The sequence below is a fragment of the Camelus dromedarius genome, unplaced genomic scaffold (assembly GCF_036321535.1).
Source record: "Camelus dromedarius isolate mCamDro1 unplaced genomic scaffold, mCamDro1.pat HAP1_SCAFFOLD_180, whole genome shotgun sequence".
Lineage (NCBI taxonomy): Eukaryota > Metazoa > Chordata > Mammalia > Artiodactyla > Camelidae > Camelus > Camelus dromedarius.
Genome location: NW_026989839.1, coordinates 1919483 through 1934611, shown reverse-complemented (window position 1 = coordinate 1934611; position 15129 = coordinate 1919483).

Here is a 15129-nt window from a genome sequence, read left to right as displayed (position 1 = left end):
AGTTCTGAGAGATAAGTGTGTGTGAAAGCCGTTCTTCACCTAGTTTGTTGGGAACACAAAGTTTCTTTTCATTAGCAAACTCAACTGCATACATATATATGGGGAGGTACTAGCTCAAACTCCGTTTTACAGTGCAAACTGCAGGAACATCCAACCGGCACTAGGAAACAGACTGAGAAACCAGAGTAATAGTTTCTACTGCAACCCGTTCCATTTGAGCTAGATGAACGAACGTCTCTCCACATGCTCAGTTCTGAGAGATAAGTGTGTGTGAAAGCCGAACTTCACCTAGCATGTTGTTAAAACACAGTTTCTTTTCAGTTGCAAACTCCACTCCATACATATATATGGGGAGGAAAGAGTTCCAACTCGGTTTTACAATGAAAACTGCAGGAACTTCAAACCGGCACTAGTAAACACACTGAGAAACCAGAGTATAAGTTTCCCCTGCAACCCGTTCCCTTTGTGCTAGAAGAACGAACGTCTCTCCACATGCTCAGTTCTGAGAGATAAGTGTGTGTGAAAGCCGTCCTTCACAAAGCTTGTTGGGAACACAAAGTTTCTTTTCAGTTGCAAACTCCACTCCATACATATATATGGGGAGGTACTTGCTCCAAATCTGTTTTACACTGAAAACTGCAGGAACTTCAAACCGGCACTAGGAAACAGACTGAGAAACCAGAGTAAAAGTTTCTCCTGCAAACCGTTCCCTTTGTGATAGATGAACGAACGTCTCTCCACATGCTCAGTTCTGAGAGATAATTGTGTGTGAAAGCCGTCCTTCACATAGCTTGTTGGGAACACAAAGTTTCTTTGCAGTTGCAAACTCCACTCCATATATATATATTTGGAGGTACTAGCTCCAACGCGGTTTTACAGTGAAAACTGCAGGAACTTCAAACCGGCTCTAGGAAACAGACTGAGAATCCAGAGTAAAAGTTTCTCCTGCAACACGTTCCATTTGTGCTAGATGAACGAACGTCTCTCCACAGGCTCAGTTCTGAGAGTTAAGTGGGTGTGAAAGCCGTCCTTCACCAAGATTGTTGGGAACACAAAGATTCTTTTCAGTTGCAAACCTCAGTCCATACATATATATGGGGAGGTACAAGCTCCAACTCGGTATTACAGTGAAAACTGCTGGAACTTCAAACCAGCACTAGGAAACAGACTGAGAAACCAGAGTAAAACTTTCTCCTGCAACTCGTTCCATTTGTGCTAGATGAACGAACGTCTATCCACATGCTCAGTTCTGAGAGATAAGTGTGTGTGAAAGCCGTCCTTCACCTAGCCTGTTGGGAACACAAAGTTTCTTTTCAGTTGCAAACTCCACTCCATACATATATGAGGCTAGGTACTAGATCCAACTCAGTTTTACAGTGAAAACTGCAGGAATTTCATACCGGCACTAGGAAACAGACTGAGAAACCAGAGTAAAAGTTTCTCCTGCAACCCGTTCCCTTTGTGCTAGATGAACGAACGTCTCTCCACATGCTCAGTTCTGAGAGATAAGTGGGTGTGAAAGCCGCTCTTCACCTAGCTTGTTGGGAACACAAAGTTTCTTTTCAGTTGCAAACTCCATTCCATACATATATATGGGGAGGTACTAGCTAGAACTCGGTTTAAACAGTGAAAACTGCAGGAACTTCAAACCGGCACTAGGAAACAGACTGAGAAACCAGAGTAAAAGTTCCTCCTGCAACCCGTTCCCTTGTGCTAGATGAACGATCGTCTCTGCACATGCTCAGTTCTGAGAAATAAGTGTGTGTGAAAGCCGTCCTTCACCTAGCTTGTTAGGAACACAAAGTTTTTTTCAGTTGCAAACTCTAATCCATACATATATATGGGGAGGTACTAGCTCCAACTCGGTTTTACAGTGAAAACTGCAGGAACTTCAAACCGGCACTAGGAAACAGACTGAGAAACCAGAGTACAAGTTTCTCCTGCAACCCGTTCCCTTTGTGCTAGATGAACGAACGTCTCTCCACATGCTCAGTTCTGAGAGATAAGTGGGTGTGAAAGCCGTCCTTCACCTAGCTTGTTGGGAACACAAAGTTTCTTTTCAGTTGCAAACTCCACTCCATACATATATATGGGAAGGTACTATCTCCAACTCGGTTTTACAGTGAAAACTGCAGGAACTTCAAACCGGCACTAGGAAACAGACTGAGAAAGCAGAGTAAAAGTTTCTCCTGCAACCCGTTCCCTTTGTGCTAGATGAACGAACGTCTCTCCACATGCTCAGTTCTGAGAGATAAGTGTGTGTGGAAGCCGACCTTCACCTAGCTTGTTGGGAACACAAAGTTTCCTTTCAGTTGCAAACTCGACTCCATACATATATTGGGGAGGTACTAGCTCCAACTAGGTTTTACAGTGAAAACTGTAGGAACTTCAAACAGGCAATAGGAAACAGATTGAGAAACCAGAGTAAAAGTTTCTCCTGCAACCCGTTCCTTTTGTGCTAGATGAACGAAAGTCTCTCCACATGCTAAGTTCTGAGAGGTAAGTGGGTGTGAAAGCCGCCCTTCACCTAGCTTGTTGGGAACACAAAGTTTCTTTTCAGTTGCAAACTACATTCCATACATATATATGGGGAGGTACTAGCTAGAACTCGGTTTTACAGTGAAAACTGTAGGAACTTCAAACCGGCACTAGGAAACAGACTGAGAAACCAGAGTAAAAGTTTCTCCTGCAACCCGTTCCCTTTGTGCTAGATGAACGAACGTCTCTCCACATGAACAGTTCTGAGAGATAAGTGTGTGTGAAAGCCGTTCTTCATCTAGCTTGTTGGGAACACAAAGTTTCTTTTCAGTTGCAAGCTCCACTCCATACATTTATATGGGTAGGTACTAGCTACAACTCGGTTTTACAGTGAAAACTGCAGGAAATTCAAACCGGCACTAGGAAACAGATTGAGAAACCAGAGTAAAAGTTTCTCCTGCAACCCGTTCCCTTTGTGCTAGATGAACGATCGTCTCTCCACAAGCTCAGTTCAGAGAGATGGGTGTGTGTGAAAGCAGTCCTTAATTTAGCTTTTTGGGAACACAAAGATTCTTTTCAGTTGCAAACTCGACTCCATACATATATATGGGGAGGTACTAGCTCCAACTCGGTTTTACAGTGAAAACTGCAGGAACTTCAAACCGGCACTAGGAAACAGACTGAGAAACCAGAGTAAAAGTTTCTCCTGCAACCCGTTCCCTTTGTGCTAGATGAACGAAAGTCTCTCCACATGCTCAGTTCTGAGAGATAAGTGGGTGTGAAAGCCGTCCTTCACCTAGCTTGTTGGGAACACAAAGTTTCTTTCAAGTTGCAAACTCCACTCCATACATATATATGTGGAGGTACTATCTCCAACTCGGTTTTACAGTGAAAACTGCAGGAACTTCCAACCGGCACTATGAAACAGACTGAGAAACCAGAGTAAAAGTTCCTCCTGCAACCCGTTCCCTTGTGCTAGATGAACGATCGTCTCTGCACATGCTCAGTTCTGAGAAATAAGTGTGTGTGAAAGCCGTCCTTCACCTAGCTTGTTAGGAACACAAAGTTTTTTTCAGTTGCAAACTCCACTCCATACATATATATGGGGAGGTACTAGCTCCAACTCGGTTTTACAGTGAAAACTGCAGGAACTTCAAACCGGCACTAGGAAACATACTGAGAAACCAGAGTAAAATTTTCTCCTGCAAACCGTTCCCTTTTTGCTAGATGAACGAATGTCTCTCCACATGCTCAGTTCTGAGAGATAAGTGGGTGTGAAAGCCGTCCTTCACCTAGCTTGTTGGGAACACAAAGTTTCTTTTCACTTGCAAACTCCATTCCATACATATATATGGGAAGGTACTAGCTCCAACTCGGTTTTACAGTGAAAACTGCATTAACTTCAAAACGGCACTAGGAAACAGACTGAGAAACCAGAGTTAAATTTTCTCCTGCAAGCCGTTCCCTTGTGTTAGATGAACGAACGTCTCTCCACATGCTAAGTTCTGAGAGATAAGTGTGTGTGAAAGCCGTCCTTCACCTAGCTTATTGGGAACACAAAGATTCTTTTCAGTTGCAAACTCCACTCCAAACATATAAATGGGAAGGTTCAAGCTCCAAATCGGTTTTACAGTGCAAACTGCAGGAACTTCAAACCGGCACTAGGAAACAGACTGAGATACCAGAGTAAAAGTTTCTCATGCAACCCATTCCCTTTGTGCTAGATGAACGAACGTCTCTCCACATGCTCAGTTCTGAGAGATAAGTGTGTGTGAAAGCCTTCCTTCAACTAGCTTGTTGGGAAAAAAAAGTTTCTTTTCAGTTGTAAACTCCACTCCATACATTTATATTGGGAGGTACTAGCTCCAACTAGGTTTACAGTGAAAACTGCAGGAACTTCAAACCGGCACTAGGAAACAGACTGAGAAACCAGAGTACAAGTTTCTCCTGCAACCCGTTCCCTTTGTGCTAGATGAATGAACGTCTCTCCACATGTTCAGTTCTGAGAGATAAGTGTGTGTGAAAACCGTTCTTCACGTAGCTTGTTGGGAACACAAAGTTTCTTCTCAGTTGCAAACTCCAATCCGTACATATATATGGGGAGGTACTAGCTCCAACTCGGTTTCACTGTGAAAAGTGCTGGAACTTCAAATCGGCACTAGGAAACAGACCGAGAAACCTGAGTAAAGTTTCTCCTGCAACCCGTTCCCTTTGTGCTAGATGAACGAACGTCTCTCCACATGCTCAGTTCTGAGAGATATGTGTGTGTGAAAGCCGTCCTTCACCTAGCTTGTTGGGAACACAAAGTTTCTTTTCAGTTGCAAACTGCACTCCATACATATATATGGGGAGGTACTAGCCCCAACTCAATTTTACAGTGAAAACGGCAGGAACTTCAAACCGGGACTAGGAAACATACTGAGAAACCAGAGTAAACGTTTCTCCTACAACCCGTTCCTTTTGTGCAAGATGAACGAACGTCTCTCCACATGCTCAGTTCTGAGAGATAAGTGGGTGTGAAAGCCGTCCTTCACCTAGCTTGTTGGGAACACAAAGTTTCTTTTCAGTTGCAATCTCCACTCCATACATATATATGGGGAGGTAGTAGCTCCAACACTGTTTTACAGTGAAAACTGCAGGAATTTCAAAACGGCACTAGGAAACAGACTGAGAAACCAGAGTTAAATTTTCTCCTGCAACCCGTTCCCTTGTGTTAGATGAACGAACGTCTCTCCACATGCTCAGTTCTGAGAGATAATTGTGTGTGAAAGCCGTCCTTCACCTAGCTTGTTGGGAACACAAAGATTCTTTTCAGTTGCAAACTCCACTCCATACATATAAATGGGTAGGTACAAGCTCCAACTCGGTTTTACAGTGCAAATTGCAGGAACTTCAAACCGGCACTAGGAAACAGACTGAGAAACCAGAGTACAAGTTTCTACTGCAACCCGTTCACTTTGTGCTAGATGAACGAACGTCTCTCCACATGCTCAGTTCTGAGAGATAAGTGTGTGTGAAAGCCGTTCTTCACCTAGCTTGTTGGGAACACAAAGTTTCTTCTCATTTGCAAACTCCAATCCGTACATATATATGGGGAGGTACTAGCTCCAACTCGGTTTTACTGTGAAAAGTGCCGGAACTTCAAATCGGCACTAGGAAACAGACTGAGAAACCAGAGTAAAGTTTCTCCTGCAACCCGTTCCCTTTGTGCTGGATGAACGAACGTCTCTCCACATGCTCAGTTCTGAGAGATATGTGTGTGTGAAAGCCGTCCTTCACAAAGCTTGTTGGGAACACAAACTTTCTTTTCAGTTGCAAACTCCACTCCATACATATATATGGGGAGGTACTAGCTCCAAAACGGATTTACAGTGAAAACTGCAGGAACTTAAAACCGGCACTAGAAAACAGACTGGGAAACCAGAGTAAAAGTTTCTCCTGCAACCCGTTTCATTTGTGCTAGATGAACGAACGTCTCTCCACATGAACAGTTCTGAGAGATAAGTGTGTGTGAAAGCCGTTCTTCATCTAGCTTGTTGGGAACACAAAGTTTCTTTTCAGTTGCAAACTCCACTCCATACATATATATGTGGAGGTACTAGCTACAACTCGGTTTTACACTGAAAACTGCAGGAACTTCAAACCGGCACTAGGAAACAGAATGAAAAACCAGAGTAAAAGTTTCCCCTTCAGCCCGTTCCCTTTGTGCTAGATGAACGAACGTCTCTCCACATGCTCAGTTCTGAGAGATAAGTGTGTGTGAAACCCGTCCTTCACCTAGCTTGTTGGGAACACAAAGTTTCTTTTCATATGCAAACACCACTGCATCCATATATATGGGGAGGTACTAGCTCCAACTCGGTTTTACAGTGCAAACTGCAGGAACTTCCAACCGGCACTAGGAAACAGACTGAGAAACCAGAGTAAAAGTTTCTCCTGCAACCTGTTCCATTTGTGCTAGATGAACGAACGTCTATCCACATGCTCAGTTCTGAGAGATAAGTGTGTGTGAAAGCTGTCTTTCTCCTAGCTTGTTGGGAACACAAAGTTTCTTTTCAGTTGCAAACTCCACTCCATACATCTATATGGGGAGTTACTAGCTCCAAATCGGTTTTACAGTGAAAACTGCAGGAACTTCAAACCTGCACTAGGAAACAGACTGAGAAACCAGAGTAAAAGTTTCTCCAGCAACCCGTTCCCTTTGTGCTAGATGAACGAACGTCTCTCCACATGCTCACTTCTGAGATATAAGTGTGTGTGAAAGCCGTCCATCACCTAGCTTGTTGGGAACACAAAGTTTCTTTTCAGTTGCAAACTCGACTCCATACATATATATGGGTAGGTACTAGCTCCAACTAGGTTTTACAGTGAAAACTGCAGGAACTTCAAACCGGCATTAGGAAAGAGACTGAGAAACCAGAGTAAAAGTTTCTCCTGCAACCCGTTCCATTTGTGCTAGATGAACGAACGTCTCTCCATATGCTCAGTTCAGAGAGATATGTGTGTGTGAAAGCCGTCCTTCACCTAGCTTGTTGGGAACACAAAGTTTCTTTTCAGTTGCAAACTGCACTCCATACATATATATGGGGAGGTACTAGCTCCAACTCGGTTTTACAGTGAAAACTGCAGGAACTTCAAACCGGGACTAGGAAACAGACTGAGAAACCAGAGTAAATGTTTCTCCTACAACCCGTTCCCTTTGTGCTAGATGAACGAACGTCTCTCCACATGCTCAGTTCTGAAAGATAAGTGGGTGTGAAAGCCGTCATTCACCTAGCTTGTTATGAACACAAAGTTTCTTTTCAGTTGCAAACTCCATTCCATACATATATATGGGGAGGTACTAGCTCCAACTCGGTTTTACAGTGAAAACTGCAGCAACTTCAAACCGGCACTAGGAAACAGACTGAGAAACCAGAGTAAAAATTTCTCCTGCAACCCGTTCCCTTGTGCAAGATGAACGAACGTCTCTGCACATGCTCAGTTCTGAGAAATAAGTGTGTGTGAAAGCCGTCCTTCACCTAGCTTGTTAGGAACACAAAGTTTCTTTTCAGTTGCAAACTCCACTCCATACATATATATGGGGAGGTACTAGCTCCAACTCGGTTTTACAGTGAAAACTGCAGGAACTTCAAACCGGCACTAGGAAACAGACTGAGAAACCAGAGTAAAAGTTTCTCTTGCAACCCGTTCCCTTTGTGCTAGATGAACGAAAGTTTCTCCACATGCTCAGTTCTGAGAGATAAGTGGGTGTGAAAGCCGTCCTTCACCTAGCTTGTTGGGAACACAAAGTTTCTTTTCAATTGCAAACTCCACTCCATACATATATATGTGGAGGTACTATCTCCAACTCGGTTTTACAGTGAAAACTGCAGGAAATTCAAACCGGCACTAGGAAACAGAATGAGAAACTAGAGTAAAAGTTTCTCCTTCAACCCGTTCCCTTTGTGCTATATGAACGAACGTCTCTCCACATGATCAGTTCTGAGAGATAAGTGTGTGTGGATGCCGTCCTTCACCTAGCTTGTTGGGATCACAAAGTTTCTTTTCAGTTGCAAACTCGACTCTATATATATACATGGGGAGGTACTAGCTCCAACTCGGTTTTACAGTGAAAACTGCAGGAACTTCAAACGGGCACTAGGAAACAGATTGAGAAACCAGAGTAAAAGTTTGTCCTGCAACCCGTTTCCTTTGTGCTAGATGAACGAACGTCTCTCCACATGCTCAGTTCTGAGAGATATGTGGGTGTGAAAGCCGTTCTTCACCTAGCTTGTTGGGAACACAAAGTTTCTTTTCAGTTGCAAACTCCAATCCATACATATATATGGGCAGGTACTAGCTCCAACTCGGTTTTACAGTGAAAACTGCAGGAACTTCAAACCGGCACTAGGAAACAGACTGAGAAACCAGAGTTAAAGTTTCTCCTGCAACCCGTTCCCTTGTGTTAGATGAACGAACGTCTCTGCACATACTCAGTTCTGAGAAATAAGTGTGTGTTAAAGCCGTCCTTCACCTAGCTTGTTAGGAACACAAAGTTTCTTTTCAGTTGCAAACACCACTCCATACATATATATGGGGAGGTACTAGCTCCAGCACGGTTTTACAGTGCAAACTGCAGGAACTTCAAACCGGCACTAGGAAACAGAGTGAGAAACCAGAGTAAAAGTTTCTCCTGCAACCCGATCCCTTTGTGCTAGATGAGTGAACGTCTCTCCAAATGCTCAGGTCTGAGAGATATGTGTGTGTGAAAGCCGTACTTCAACTAGCTTGTTGGGAACACAAAGTTTCTTTTCAGTTGCAAACTCCACTATATATATATATTTGGGATGGTACTAGCTCCAACTCTGTTTTACAGTGAAAACTGCAGGAATATCAAACCGGCACTAGGAAACAGACTAACAAACCAGAGTAAAAGTTTCTCCTGAAACCCGTTCCCTTTGTGCTAGATGAACGAAAGTCTCTCCACATGCTCAGATCTGAGAGATAAGTGGGTGTGAAAGCCGTCCTTCACCTAGCTTGTTGGGAACACAAAGTTTCTTTTCAGTTGCAAACTCGACTCCATACATATATATGGGGAGGTACTAGCTCCAACTATGTTTTACAGGGAAAATTGCATGAACTTCAAACCGGCACTAGGAAACAGATTGAGAAACCAGAGAAAAAGTATCTCCTGCAACCAGTTCCATTTCTGCTAGATGAACGAACGTCTCTCCACAAGCTCAGTTCAGAGAGATGAGTGTGTGTGAAAGCCGTCCTTAACTTAGCTTTTTAGGAACACAAAGTTCTTTTCTGTTGCAAACTCGACTCCATACATATATATGGGGAGGTACTAGCTCCAATTCGGTTTTACAGTGAAAACTGCAAGAACTTCAACCCGGCACTAGGAAACAGAATGAGAAACCAGAGTAAAAGTTTCTCCTGCTACCCGTTCCCTTTGTGCTAGATGAACGAAAGTCTCTCCACATGCTCAGTTCTGAGAGATAAGTGGGTGTGAAAGCCGCCCTTCACATAGCTTGTTGGGAACACAAAGTTTCTTTTCAGTTGAAAATCCCATTCCATACATATATATGTGGAGGTACTATCTCCAACTCGGTTTTACAGTGAAAACTGCAGGAACTTCAAACCGGCACTAGGAAACAGACTGAGAATCCAGAGTAAAAATTTCTCCTGCAACCCGTTCCCTTTGTGCTAGATGAACGAACGTCTATCCACATGCTCAGTTCTGAGAGATAATTGTGTGTGGAAGCCGTCCTTCACCTAGCTTGTTGGGAACACAAAGTTTCTTTTCAGGTGCAAACTCGAATCCCTACATATATATGGGGAGGTACTAGCTCCAACTCGGTTTTACAGTGAAAACTGCAGGAACTTCAAACCGGCACTAAGAAACAGATTGAGAAACCAGAGTAAAATTTCTCCTGCAACCCGTTCCCTTTGTGCTAGATGAACGAACGTCTCTCCACATGCTCAGTTCTGAGAGATAAGTGTGAGTGAAAGCTGTCCATCTCCAAGCTTGTTGGGAACACAAAGTTTCTTTTCAGTTGCAAACTCCACTCCATACATATATATGGGGAGGTACTAGCTCCAACTCGGTTTTACATTGAAAACTGCAGGAACTTCAAACCGGCACTAGGAAACAGACTGAGGAAACCAGAGTAAAAGCTTCTCCTGCAACCCGTTCCTTTGTGCTAGATGAACGAACGTCTCTCCACATGCTCAGTTCTGAGAGATAAGTGTGTGTGGAAGCCGTCCTTCCCCTAGGTTGTTGGGAACACAAAGTTTCTTTTCAGTTACAAACTCCACTCCATACATATATATGGGGAGGTACTAGCTCCAACTCGGTTTTACAGTGAAAACTGCAGGAACTTCAAACCGGCACTAGGAAACAGACTGAGAAACCAGAGAAAAAGTTTCTCCTGCAACCCGTTCCCTTTGTGCTAGATGAACGAATGCCTCTCCACATGCTCAGTTCTGAGAGATAAGTGTGTGTGAAAGCCGTCCTTCAACTAGCTTTTTGGGAACACAAAGTTTCTTTTCAGTTGCAAACTCCACTCCATACATATATATGTGGAGGTACTATCTCCAACTCGGTTTTACAGTGAAAACTGCAGGAGCTTCAAACCGGCACTAGGAAACAGACTGAGAAACCAGAGTAAAAGTTTCCCCTGCAACCCGTTCCCTTTGTGCTAGATGAACGAACGTCTCTCCACATGCTTAGTTCTGAGAGATAAGTGTGTGTGGATGCCGTACTTCACCTAGCTTGTTGGGAACACAAAGTTTCTTTTCAGTTGCAAACTCGACTCCATACATATATATGGGGAGGTACTAGCTCCAACTCGGTTTTACAGTGAAAACTGCAGGAACTTCAAACCGGCAATAGGAAAATACTGAAAAACCAGAGTAAAAGTTTCTCCTGCAACCCGTTCCCTTTGTGCTAGATGAACGAACGTCTCTACACACGCTCAGTTCTGAGAAATAAGTGGGTGTGAAAGCCGCCCTTCACCTAGCTTGTTAGGAACACAAAGTTTCTTTTCAGTTGCAAACTCCACTCCATACATATATATGGGTAGGTACTAGCTCCAACTCGGTTTTACAATGAAAACTGCAGGAAATTCAAACCGGCACTAGGAAACAGACTGAGAAACCAGAGTAAAATTTTCTACTGCAACCCGTTCCCTTTGTGCTAGATGAACGAAAGTCTCTCCACATGCTCAGTTCTGAGAGATAAGTGGGTGTGAAAGCCGTCCTTCACCTAGCTTGTTGGGAACACAAAGTTTCTTTTCAGTAGCAAACTCCACTCCATACATATATATGTTGAGGTACTATCTCCAACTCGGTTTTACAGTGAAAACTGCAAGAACTTCAAACCGGCACTAGGAAACAGACTGAGACCAGAGTAAAAGTTTCTCCTGCAACCCGTTCCCTTTGTGCTAGATGAACGAACGTCTGTCCACATGCTCAGTTCTGAGAGATAAGTGTGTGTGGAAGCCTTCCTTCACCTAGCTTGTTGATAACACAAAGTTTCTTTTAAGTTGCAAACTCCACTCCATACATATATATGGGGAGGTACTAGCTCCAACTCGGTTTTACAGTGAAAACTGCAGGAACTTCAAACCGGCACTAGGAAACAGATTGAGAAACCAGAGTAAAAGTTTCTCCTGCAACCCGTTCCCTTTGTGCTAGATGAACGAACGTCTATCCACATGCTCACTTCTGAGAGATAATTGGGTGTGAAAGCCGTTCTTCACCTAGCTTTTTGGGAACAAAAAGTTTCTTTTCAGTTGCAAACTCCATTCCATAAATATATATGGGAAGGTACTAGCTCCAACTAATTTTTACAGTGAAAAATGCAGGAACTTCAAACCGGCACTAGGAAACAGACTGAGAAACTAGAGTTAAATTTGCTCCTGCAACCCGTTCCCTTGTGTTAGATGAACGAACGTCTCTCCACATTCTCAGTTCTGAGAGATAAGTGTGTGTGAAAGCCGTCCTTCACCTAGCTTGTTTGGAACACAAAGTTTCTTTTCAGTTGCAAACTCCACTCCATAAATGTAAATGGGTAGGTACAAGCTCCATCTCGGTTTTACAGTGCAAACTGCAGGAACTTCAAACCGGCACTAGGAAACAGACTGAGATACCAGAGTAATAGTTTCTCCTGCAACCCATTCCCTTTGTGCTAGATGAACGAACGTCTCTCCACATGCTCAGTTCTGAGAGATAAGTGTGTGTGAAAGCCGTCCTTAAACTAGCTTGTTGGGAACAAAAAGTTTCTTTTCAGTTGCAAACTCCACTCCATACATTTATATGGGGAGGTATTAGCTCCAACTAACTTTTACAGTGAAAACTGCAGGAACTTCAAACCGGCACTAGGAAACAGACTGAGAAACCAGAGTACAAGTTTCTCCTGCAACCCGTTCCCTTTGTGCTAGATGAACGAACGTCTAACCACATGCTCAGTTCTGAGAGATACGTGTGTGTGAAAGCCTTTCTTCACCTAGCTTGTTGGGAACACAAAGTTTCTTCTCATTTGCAAACTCCAATTCGTACATATATATGGGGAGGTACCAGCTAAAACTTGGTTTTACTGTGAAAAGTGCCGGAATTTCAAATCGGCACTAGGAAACAGACTGAGAAACCAGAGTAAAGTTTTTCCTGCAACCCGATCCCTTTGTGCTAGATGAACGAACGTCTCTCCACATGCTCAGTTCTGAGATATAAGTGTGTGTGAAAGCCGTCCTTCACCTAGCTTGTTGGGAACACAATGTTTCTTTTCAGGTGCATACTCCACTCCATACATATACATTGGGAGGTACTAGCTACAACTCGGTTTTACAGTGAAAACTGCAGGAACTTCAAACCGGCACTAGGAAACAGATTGAGAAACCAGAGTAAAAGTTTCTCCTGCAACCCGTTCCTTTTGTGCTAGATGAACGAACGTCTCTCCACAAGCTCAGTTCTGAGAGATGAGTGTGTGTGAAAGCCGTCCTTAACTTAGCTTTTTGGGAACACAAAGTTTCTTTTCAGTTGCAAACTCGACTCCATACATATATATGGGGAGGTACTAGCTCCAACTCGGTTTTACAGTGAAAACTGCAGGAACTTCAAACCGGCACTAGGAAACAGACTGAGAAACCAGAGTAAAAGTTTCTCCTGCAACCCGTTCCATTTGTGCTAGATGAACGAAAGTCTCTCCACATGCTCAGTTCTGAGAGATAAGTGTGTGTGAAAGCTGTCCTTCTCCTAGCTTGTTGGGAACACAAATTTCTTTTCAGTTGCAAACTCCACTCCATACATATATATGGGGAGGTACTAGCTCCAACTCAGTTTTACATTGAAAACTGCAGGAATTTCAAACCGGCACTAGGAAACAGACTGAGGAAACCAGAGTAAAAGTTTCTCCTGCAACCCGTTCCTTTTGTGCTAGATGAACGAACGTCTCTCCACATGCTCAGTTCTGAGAGATAAGTGTGTGTGAAAGCCGTCCTTCCCCTAGGTTGTTGGGAACACAAAGTTTCTTTCAGTTGCAAACTCCACTCCATACATATATATGGGGAGGTACTAGCTCCAACTCGGTTTTACAGTGAAAACTGCAGGAACTTCAAACCAGCACTAGGAAACAGAGTGAGAAACCAGAGTAAAAGTTTCTCCTGCAACCCGTTCCCTTTGTGCTAGATGAACGAATGTCTCTCCACATGCTCAGTTCTGAGAGATAAGTGTGTGTGAAAGCCGTCCTTCCCCTAGCTTTTTGGGAACACAAAGTTCTTTTCAGTTGCAAACTCCACTCCATACATATATATGTGGATATACTAGCTCCAACTCGGTTTTACAGTGAAAACTGCAGGAACTTCAAACCGGCACTAGGAAAAAGACTGAGAAACCAGAGTAAAAGTTTCTCCTGAAACCCATTCCCTTTGTGCTAGATGAACGAACGTCTCTCCACATGATCAGTTCTGAGAGATATGTGTGTGTGAAAGCCGTCCTTCATCAAGCTTGTTGAGAACACAAAGCTTCTTTTCAGTTGCAAACTCCACTCCATACATATATATGGGGAGGTACTAGCTCCAACACGGATTTACAGTGAAAACTGCAGGAACTTAAAACCGGCACTAGGAAACAGACTGAGAAACCAGAGTAAAAGTTTCTCCTGCAACCCGTTCCATTTGTGCTAGATGAACGAACGTCTCTCCACATGAACAGTTCTGAGAGATAAGTGTGTGTGAAAGCCGTTCTTCATTTAGCTTGTTGGAAACACAAAGTTTCTTTTCAGTTGCAAACTCCAATCCATAAATATATATATGGGGAGGTACTAGCTCCAACTCGGTTTTACAGTGAAAACTGCAGGAACTTCAAACCGGCACTAGGAAACAGACTGAGAGACCAGAGTAAAAGTTTCTCCTGCAACCCGTTCCCTTTGTGCTAGATGAACGAAAGTCTCTCCACATGAACTGTTCTGAGAGATAAGTGTGTGTGAAAGCCGTTCTTCATCTAGCTTGTTGGGAACACAAAGTTTCTTTTCAGTTGCAAACTCCACTCCATAAATATATATGGGGAGGTACTAGCTCCAACTCGGTTTTACAGTGAAAACTGCAGGAACTTCAAACCAGCACTAGGAAACAGAGTGAGAAACCAGAGTAAAAGTTTCTCCTGCAACCCGTTCCCTTTGTGCTAGATGAACGAACTTCTCTCCACATGCTCAGTTCTGAGAGATAATTGTGTGTGGAAGCCGTCCTTCACCTAGCTTGTTGGGAACACAAAGTTTCTTTTAAGTTGCAAACTCCACTCCATATATATATATGGGGATGTACTAGCTCCAACTCGGTTTTACAGTGAAAACTGCAGGAACTTCAAACCGGCACTAGGAAAAAGACTGAGAAACCAGAGTAAAAGTTTCTCCTGCAACCCATTCCCTTTGTGCTAGATGAACGAACGTCTCTCCACATGCTCATTTCTGAGAGATATGTGTGTGTGATAGCCGTCCTTCACCAAGCTTGTTGAGAACACAAAGTTTCTTTTCAGTTGCAAACTCCACTCCATACATATATATTGGGAGGTACTAGCTCCAACACGGATTTACAGTGAAAACTGCAGTAACTTAAAACCGGCACTAGGAAACAGACTGAGAAACCAGAGTAAAAGTTTCTCCTGCAACCC